General features: G+C 43.2%; 1 long non-coding RNA gene across 1 annotated transcript; it reads left to right on the top strand.

Moving 5' to 3' along the window:
• Positions 1-60: 60 nt before the first annotated feature.
• Positions 61-7,795, top strand: LOC309374238. Its single transcript, XR_014170436.1, has 3 exons — positions 61-2,761; positions 5,213-5,267; positions 6,181-7,795. It is a non-coding gene; the product is annotated as an uncharacterized lncRNA (long non-coding RNA).
• The last annotated feature ends 2,343 nt before the right edge of the window (positions 7,796-10,138 follow it).

The raw sequence follows: 10,138 nt of genomic DNA, 5'->3' as shown, positions 1-10,138 counted from the left end.
CCTCCCCCCCCACCCCACCCCGCCCCGTCTCTCCTCAGTCAGTCTCTCTCTCACACTTACCAACCCGGTGGCTGCATCAACCGCCTCAAGCGCGCGCCCGGCTGCCCTTCCTGCCTCCGCGCGGCGGCAGCGGACACGCCTTAGCCCCGCTGTTACACCCTCTGTCCCCCCCCCTCTCCTTCCGACGACGGGCACGCGCGCCGCCTTGCCGCCCTCCCACTACTGCAGAGCATGTTCGCTCGCGCATGCGGGAGAGCCGCGCCTCTCTCCTTGGCGGCGCGCAGCCAGCGGCTCGGCTGTTGGGAGCAGCGCAGGGTGAGGCTGCGCGCCACCCCGACGCTTCCGTTCCTCTGCCCCACATCCTCATAAGGGACTGAGGAAGAGGAGGGCGGCGCGCGCGCGCCCCCGCTGCTCCTTCCCCCATCTATGCAGCCTTTTCTCGACCGGGGCGGGCGGGTGAGTGGGGGCCAGGGGGATATGAGACACGCCAACAGGCAAGCCCACCGCTCCAACAGATCTCTTCAGACGGAGCGGGCCGAAGTAACGCCCTCCCCCCGCTCCCACACAGACACATGTCCACAATCCGAATCGCCTTTCCGGTTCCCAGCCCTCGGCCTCTCCGTCATTCAAGGCCACACAGAGGGTAGATCTTGTTTCGGGTTCCTTTGGTCGATTTTCTAGTGCTTTTTAAATTTTATTAGGGACACACGTGTCGTCGTCCCCCGCCCCCACAAGCCTTACTGTCGGTTTCACGTTCAATTTCAGCCGTGGAGCCATCTTGGAAAAAAGCACAGAGGCCACTGTAAGGTGCTGACCGCACAAAAAAAGGTGTATACAGTACAGTATTCCTTTCTATCATGTCTTTGGTATTGCTTCTGTGGTACATTTTCAGGTCGAAGGAACCTTTTCTGAAGGTAAAAGTGAGGTGTTTTTAAAAAATGCTTCAGCTTTGTGAAACGTATATTCTTAGCATGTAAGTTTCATGGTTTTTCCGATGTGATCGGGGATGGCATAGTCCTGGAAACTGGAAGGAAAGAATGCTGTCCTAAACTTGTTAGTAAATCAACTCTGGAGGAGAACTCTTGAGAAAGCATTTAGCATCTGGTTACTGTTCATCTTGTGTCAAGATTCAAGTAATAGTGATGTGTGCTGTTTTTCAAATCACACTAATGAGAGATCACATAATGCAGGCCATGTAACTTTTGCCAACAATCTCAGAAAATGCAAAAGTCTTAAGTGCTATCCGCACCAAAGTCCACAATGGAACAGTAAGAGAAAAGGAAACAGGGCAAAAGAGGAAGTTCAAACAGTTGATTTCAACAAGCCAGCCACCCTTAGTGAAATCTACACACAATAAAGAAATTGCCTATTTGTTCTGCAAACGTTCTACCTCATGATTCATTATTTAATGTTGCAATGTTTGTTTAATTGAACAACAAAGCAGCAAGCTAAATTCTGGTTATATAGTAAAGTCACATATGATGTCAAGCATGGTGCAGGTAACTTTCCAAGCTATGTTCTGGTGACAGAAACTAAGCAACATTTTTTTTTGTTTGACATTACAGAAGTAAGCTTGGTAAGAAGATTAGCATTGTTCAGCTTTGCATGGTGACAGGTTTTGTTGAATTAATATATAGAATACATTTTTAAAAGAAAGGGGGGAAATGCACTTAGTACAGAACGAATTAAGTTCTTAACTTCAGGTACCACTGTATTCAAAGTGGGAGGCTTACAGGAGGTGTAGTGGTTCAAACACTGGACTAAAACCACAGACCCAGGTTCAAAACGCCATGCTGTCATGATCATTTGATGATTATGGACTAGTCATAATCTCGCACTTTATCTATGTCACAGGGTTGTGGGGAAAAATGGGTGAGGGAGAAGAACTATGTACCCTCATTGGAGGAAGTGTGGGATAAAAATGTAAAATTATAATAAAGCATGGTTTATACAACTACTGAATTGGATATTGTATATACGCATTTCCAGACTGAAGGAATTGTATACTTTCCATTGATGGTGGTGACATTTTGAGGAAAGTAGTGTTTACTGGTTTATGACAAACAAGCTTTCAGAGAAGATTAGGATGAAGTTTGCAAGAAAGATTGGACATGAAATAGTGGGCCTTATCAGCACTTTTAATTGGCTGTTTGAGAAGAATTGTCAGATAAAATCTTTACCCCAAGCACTGCTTGTTGCAGTGAAAATGATTACGAGTTGTGTCAAAAATGATGGATTATCATACCACAGTTTATTGGGTGTTGGGGGGGGGCAAACACCAGTCATAAGCCAACTGAAAGTATAGTGAGATCTGCAGGGAATCTCTGTGTACTTGGGACTTCCAATATATGGAAAAACAGAAATAAATTGTGGGGACGTTACATAACCTTTGCCTGTCAATATACCGGTAATCAATGTGTGTTTTGGAAATCTCATCTGTGCCAGTGTGAAAACTCAGAAGGAAGAAATTATCTAGTGAAATGACCCTGACTGTTTGTGTATGACAATATTGACCATAAATCAAGCGGGACAAAGATTTCTTCCATGTTCCATAGCCCTATCATATCCATAAGCAACATCTGGATTTTCTGATGTTGAAAGATCAGTATTACGCTACTGATCAATCAACCACCAATGAATGGGCATGTTGATGATTTTTTAATTTTATTTTTTTGCAGTCCAGCATTTACAAAAGAATCTACTTTTTTCTGAATGGTCAACAAATACAGAAAGAATACTATGACCCACAAATTATCTCAAGGTAAAAGAGCACACAGAAATAGCTTGCCTCCAAGGTGTTCATAGTATGTGACCAATATTCGTAGATATCTCAATACCTTGTAGGTGTTCGTAGATACAATCTCAATACCTTGTAGGTGTTGGATTGGATTCAGAATTCCATAAGTAGAATTCCGCTCTCAGGTTTTGACTCACCCTTTTTGCATATTCCAAAAACCTCCAGAGGGTTGTAGCGGGCCTGGAAAAGTATGGTAGGTGGTATGAGTTGCAAGGGGAATAGATAAGCAAAAACTCCTGTTTATTGGTCTCAAGCTCCTTTTGTTCATGGAAGTGGCTTTTCTGTGAATGGAGGGCCGTATCTGAATCCAACTCATTGTCCCAACTGACTTTGTTTTATGCAAACTGTTCTTCAGTGACTGGTTAGACATGCAGCGGGCTTTTAAAAACTTATATAATAATAATAATAATTTTTTATTTATACCCTTCCCAGCCAAGGCCAGGCTCAGAGCGGCTTACAAGCAATAATAAAAACAAGATGAATGATTACAACTTAAAAACAAAAATAAAATACAACATTAAAATAATGGAACATTAAAATATTAAAATGTAGACTCATCGCAGGAGGAGAAGGAAAAGAAAAAAGAGAGGGAGGGAGGGAATCAAATTGGCTCCAAGCCAAAGGCCAGGCGGAACAGCTCTATCTTACAGGCCCTGCGGAAAGAAATCAGATCCTGCAGGGCCCTGGTCTCATGAGGCAGAGCGTTCCACCAGGCCAGAGCCAGAGTTGAAAAGGCCCTGGCTCTGGTTGAAGCCAATCTAACTTCCTTAGGGCCTGGGACCACTAGGGTGTTGTTATTTATGGACCTTGAGGCTCTCCGTGGGGCATACCAGGAGAGGCTGTCCCGTAGGTACGAGGGTCCTAGGGCGTGAAGGGCTTTAAAGGTCAAAAGCAGCACCTTAAATCTGACCCTGTACTCCACCGGGAGCCAGTGCAGCTTGAAAAGCACTGGGTGAATATGCTCCCATGGCAGAGACCCTGTGAGGAGCCTCACTGCAGCATTCTGTACCCGCTGGAGTTTCTGGGACAACTTCAAGGGCAGCCCCGCGTAGAGCGAATTACAGTAGTCAAGCCTGGAGATGACTGTCGCATGGATCACTGTGGCCAGGTCGGGGCGGGAAAGGTAAGGGACCAACTGCTTGATGCGGCGAAGGTGGAAAAATGTTGCCTTGGCTGTTGCTGTAACTTGCGCCTCCATGGAAAGGGAGGCATCAAGGATTACACCCAAACTCTTATGGGAAGGCAATGGCACTAATTGGGCCCCCGCAAGAGAAGGGATTTGGTCCCTCATCCCCATGCCATCACGACCCAGCCATAGGACCTCTGTCTTCGAAGGATTTAGTTTCAGTCGGCTCCCACGAAACCATATAGCACTGAACAGTGACCATCTTTGGGGATTGGGTAGATAAATGCACTTAATGTGTTCTCTTCTACCAGTGAATGGGGATGGTATCTCTTGAAAACCAAAGTAGTCACAAATTCCAGAAATATGGGGTACATATTGTGAATTCTGAGTAAACATGCATAAGGCTGCACTGCAAATGAGTTGTGGTTAGTTCCCAGTGGGTCTTGTTAAGTCCTGAGTAGTTTTTCACATTGATTTCAATGAGGCCTAAATGCAACTACGGTAACATGCAGTGTAATCCTATATATGTCTACTTAGAAATAAGTCCCATTAAGCTCAATGGTGTTTTCTCCCAGTTAAGTGAGTATCGGATGGCAGGCAACGTCTTGATCCATCCAAGTATGCCCACCATCCTATGGAAGACAAGGTTCTGTCATCTATTTAAGGGCTGGATCCAACACGTATCTATAAATAACTGCACCTTATATCCTAACATATGAAGTTGTATTTCACAGTTATTTCCAAGGCTTATGAGGAACAGTTGAGGGAATAGGGTATGTTTAGCCTGGTAGAGAGGAGATATAATAGCCATATTCAAATATCTTAAGGGCTGTCACATAGAGGATGGAGAAAGCTTGTTTTTTCCTGCTCTGCAGTGCAGGACCCTAACCTACGGGTTCAAGTTACAAGAAAGGAGATTCCAACTAAACACCAGGAAGAGCCACCTTACAATAAGAGCTGTTTGACAGTGGAACAAACAGACTCCCTCAGAAGGTGGTGGACTCTTCTTCCTTGGAGGTTTTCAAGCGGAGTTTGGATGGGCATCTGTCTTGGATGCTTTAGTTGAGATTCCTGCATTGCAGGGGGTTGAACTAGAAGATCCTTGGGGGTCCCTTCCAACTCTTCATTTCTATGATTCTATGAAGTAAACATGCTTTAATTACTTTGAACGTAATGATCACAGATTCCTCAATTTACACTTCAATCCTAAACAAATTATTTGGAAGAAAAGCCCATTGATTCAGTGGAATTTGCTGCCGACATAAGACGTGTGTGTTTGTGTGCGGCAGATTTGGGACCAGATCGCTAAGGCTGTATTTCTCAAAACAGTTTGCTTGGCAGTAGGTAGGTAGCATCAAAATGATATTTCGCTTAAGGCTTTCCAGACTTTTCTCTTGTTTGTTTGTTTTGCATGAGAAACACACAGTGGTTCTTTGTTGCAGGGAATTGAGACGTATTTGCCAGGGAAAGTGCTTCTGTTACGGGATCTTGTATTTTCTAGCAAAGCAAAGGAAGAGGCGGGCTGTAAGCTGGTGCTAGAAAGCACTAGTTTATCTGTACTGCATGTACACTATACATTTAAAGTGCATTTCCCACGTACAATAATGCTGGGAAGTATAGTTTGTTAAGCATGGTGCTGGGTGTTGTAGCTCTGTTGGGTTAAACTACAGTTCACGGGAGTCTTGCAGTGAAGAGGGAGATGTGCTTTAATTGTCTGAAGCATATACAGCCTTTATAAAGAGTACCCAACCATACGCCTTCCTCAGAGACAAAGGGATTTCATGCATGTTTCTTGTTCTGGTATTGCAAAAGCACCTAAGGCAAGAATATACTTTTGAAATATATTGGAAATGAGGCTCATTGCCTCCAGAGAGCACCAGTGGTTGAAAAACCGTGGGCACTCTTCAAATTTACCACTTCCTTGAATCGACTTGGGGTTTCCTGGTTCCTTAATTTTTTGAAGAAAGAATTCCTTAATTCTGCTATGCAGTGAGTTTCTTTTTGGTTTCCTGGGTCCCAGTACAGTACACATTGTTGAATTTCTGGGAAATACTGATTCCCCCAAGAAATAGCACCATTCATTCACTGACTGCCATTTTGATTCTGGCTCCCACTAGAAAGTGCCAGCAATCTTTCGAGTAACTTTTGGTTGGCTGTGTGTTGATTTTGGGCTGCCTTAGGCAAGATAAAGTGACTAACAGACTTAATAAATATACTATAAGTAAATCTTACGTCTTATCTCCTCCATTTCTTCTAGCATTTTAAAAAATCCTTATTTTCTTTACTGCACAACATGCCAGCTTCATCAAGAGAGAGAAATTCTAGCAATATCTTAAATATATTTTTCCACGCAGTAAACTATCTTTAAGGTAGTTGCTGGGGAGGGCAGAGTGAGGGATGACTCCTGCAACACTTCTCCAAGGCTCCTAAAATGTAGCATAGAAACTGTTCAGTTTGCAGGTGTGCCTAAGTTAGGAGCATAGGAGCCTAATATGAGGTCAGGCTATTTGTCCACCCAGCCCAGTATTATGTACTCTGACTGGCAACAGCTCAGGCAGAATTGCCCCCCATTGCATATTATCTGATTGTTTTAAACTGGAGAAGCCAGGGATTGGACCTAGGGCTCCCTGTGTGCAATGCCCTGTTACTGACGTGACGTTCCTTGAACTTCCAGTACTCACACGTCCCCAGTTAAAAAGCAGCCGGTAGCTATTTGCCAACTATAGCCAGTCATCTAGTGGGTATCATGGTCAATGAACTAATGCAGACAATTCTCCACCAAAAATAGCATCATGCCTCCTAGAGCTTCTGCATTACACTTGCAGGAAGGGATAAGCATTTTTAGATGCAATTCTATACCCACCTGGGAGTAGTCCTATTGTCATGTATAGGATTGTGCTGTTTTTCTTTACCTCCAAGGTTGAAGACATCACACAATCTATGGTCACATAGTACCTGCTTGAGGCCTCTTGGGATTTCTGATGCCACTAGCAAATTGTTTTACCCTTGTCTTGTTCAAGTCAATGGCGTGCACTTCCTCCACTGATTCATACGAGACAAGAAAGGATGCTGAAATCTTGTCCCATACATCAGGCCAGTGTTTCTTGATCTTTTAAACCCATTTCAGCTGATGTGAAATTCCCACGTCCCCTTTCAAACCTGGCCCCTCTAATTATTTTATTTGGATTTTCAACAGGTTTGAAATATTGTGACTTTTAATGATATTGTGACTTGCTTAATGATCAAAATGAATCAATGTATTTATAATTTTAAATATATATACTTTATTCGGATCTTCAAAAAATCTACATTGAATTTAAACATTCTAAGAGTCTACTTCTGTCATTTTGAATGTGAGCATTGATATTGCGTGCTTGTCACAAGATTTTGGATGCTGGGCATCACTAAAGAAATCTTGGGTCACTTTTAATAGCCAGTTCATTTGCACTGCTTTGTTTGAATAGCCAGAATAGCAGAAAAACCAGTTTCACAAAGGGATATGGAGGGAAATGGCATAATGATGTCCAGAGCCTACTCTCCTGTTCTGGAGTATACGGGGAGATATTTCAACCAAAACTTTACCAGAGTGAATTGGTTGATATCATCTTTGGCAATTTGAATCATATTTGAGTCCCAAAAACTCCTCTTGGGGAAGCTCTGGCAAGGACTGAACATCAATAATAAAAGGGTTCCTCACAATATGCTTTGCAATCAACAGGATGGTCTTCTCAGTTCCTTCTGCCAGAGTATTTTGTATTGTCTGCAGAATCAAGTTGCCAACCAGTGAAGCTTTTCAGAGGGTTTCTAGATGATCTGTTTCAGACTCAGTCCAGGCCTATGGACAGTCTGGTCACTTGGGAAAACCTGACTAGGAGAGGGAGGCGAATCCAAAAAGAATTAATCCAAAAAGAATTAGGGAGGCAAATCCAAAAAGAATTAATAAATTAGTAGAAGTTCCCTAGACTGGCCTACTAACTGAATCTCTTCTGCCTCTTATATCCAGCTGAAGTTCTCTCTCCATCTCTCGTATTTGTGTGTTGAGGAGGGGGAAGAAGGAAAATGGTGACTGTAGCACTCCTCCAAGAAAGCAAAAATTAAAATCTGCTTTCATTGATGAAATGTTGGGCCAGCATTGTGCTCCAAAGTAAAGCAGGAGCTGCCTACCACCAGAAACAGAAAACTTTATCTTTACTCTATTATAATATACCACCATTGGCTAAGGTGGACCAGCTTTCACATTGGCCTCAGAAGACAAAACAAAGGGTATGAGACAGGCCTAAGGCACAAAACCAGGAGTACTTTAAGGGTATTTACAAAGATGTGATGATACATACCTGCCCCAAGATGAAGGTGGATTGGAGGAGGTTCTGACCATAAAGAATAAGGTGTTTTAGTATGCTTTGGGCAGTTTAAGCATGGAATTTGAGTTCATCTAATTTGCGTACATACTGCCCAACATTGCCTGCCATTTAAGTGCTTAATAAACACACCTAATGTGCCTAGTTTTCTCCCCTTTTTCCCGCTGCACATTTTGTGCCCAACTACAGTGGCACCTTGGGTTACATACACTTCAGGTTACATACGCTTCAGGTTACAGACTCCGCTAACCTAGAAATAATACCTCGTGTTAAGAATTTTGTTTCAGGATGACAATGGAAATCATGCTCCGGTGGTCCGGCAGCAGCAGGAGGCCCCATTAGCTAAAGTGGTGCTTCAGGTTAAGAACAGTTTCAGGTTAAGAACGGACCTCTGGAACGAATTAAGTACGTAACCAGAGGTACCACTATACATGCTACAGAACCCCCCCCCCCCGACTTAAGTTGAGCATTAGTGTATGGCTTGTTCAAAGTTTGCAAAAGGAATGAAAATAGACGGTACAAATAAGCACGCAACCGTTTAACAACACACTGCGCATGACAAACTGCTGTGCTGTGTATATTGTACACCACAGCACTTGAGAGAGAAAGCTGATTGACTGTGCACCCGTGGTGGCGTGCTGATCACATAATAAGCGGCATATGATCTCACCTTCCAAACATAACACTTCACACTTTTTATACCAGTGAGGAATAGTGGTTAGGGTATCGGACTAGGATCTCAAAGACCAAGGTTCAAATCTCTACTTGGCTATGAAGCTCACTGGCTGACCTTGGGCCAGGCACTGCCTCTCAGCCTAAGCTACCTCACAGGGTTCTTGTGGTGATTAAATGAGGGGACAAGTGTGTCCCACATGGTTTCCCCAATTGCAAAGAAGCGAACTGCTTTCAAAACCAGCGGCTACCATGCATGTTCTCTTGCCACAGTTAAATACCAGTTGAAGAACCATTGCCATGGAGGTTTTGTTTTCATTTATTTTTTGCTTATATAAAATATGTAGCGTTCCAAGTGAGTTTTGGTTCTCCTGAGCCAATGGATAATTGTATACTAAAGACAGCAGTGAGGCAGGTTTGCTGCAGAGGATGCTGAAGAGGCCAGAGACCATCTTGGCTGTGAGTCCTGGAAGACCTGCTCCCTGCCTTGCTGGCTTTTCCCACCAGGCCTGGGAGGGCGGGGCCTTGACTGACTCCAACTACAAAAGCTGAGGCTGCTGAACAGACTCTTGGGCTGGGGTATTGCTAAGGGAGGGCATGTTGAGGGGGTTAGTTTGCTGCTGTTATCGATATTAAATTTTTGTATCCTTATTTTGTATCTTTATTATGATTTCTGAGGGAATTTTTCACTTTGGTTGTGTGCTGTTTGATGTTTTATTTATTGTTTATTACTATTTCTGTTGTGTTTTGAACTGTGTATTCCCCCCATACTGTAAGCCACCTTGAGCATGGTTTTAACTGTGGAAAGGCGGCATACAAATAAAACAATGTATTTATGTATATACAGAAAACACAGAAATGCAGTGCAGGATCTCTCCTTGTCATTCTCACACCTGCAAATGGATTAATAGTACTTAGGTCAGTTGTACTCCCAATATATCCCTGCTGCATTTTCCAAGGAAGTGAAAGTGACCTGCACTTCACCACTTATAAACCATTGCTTCCATAAAACTCAATGGCTTGGACCTTAAGATGAGTTACCTTAATGAAGTCTGTGGAAGGAAAAATTATTGTCCCTTTCTCCCCATGGCAGACACCTACATCTCCAAAAAACACATATTTTGTGTGTCTATAACAGGATATTTAAACCACTTAATATTTAAAAATCTCCAAGTGATATACAGT

Source organism: Podarcis melisellensis (assembly GCF_964234715.1).
Source record: "Podarcis melisellensis genome assembly, chromosome: 7".
Lineage (NCBI taxonomy): Eukaryota > Metazoa > Chordata > Lepidosauria > Squamata > Lacertidae > Podarcis > Podarcis melisellensis.
Note: the sequence above shows the minus strand (reverse complement) of the source record. Positions and strands in the feature narration are given on the sequence as shown.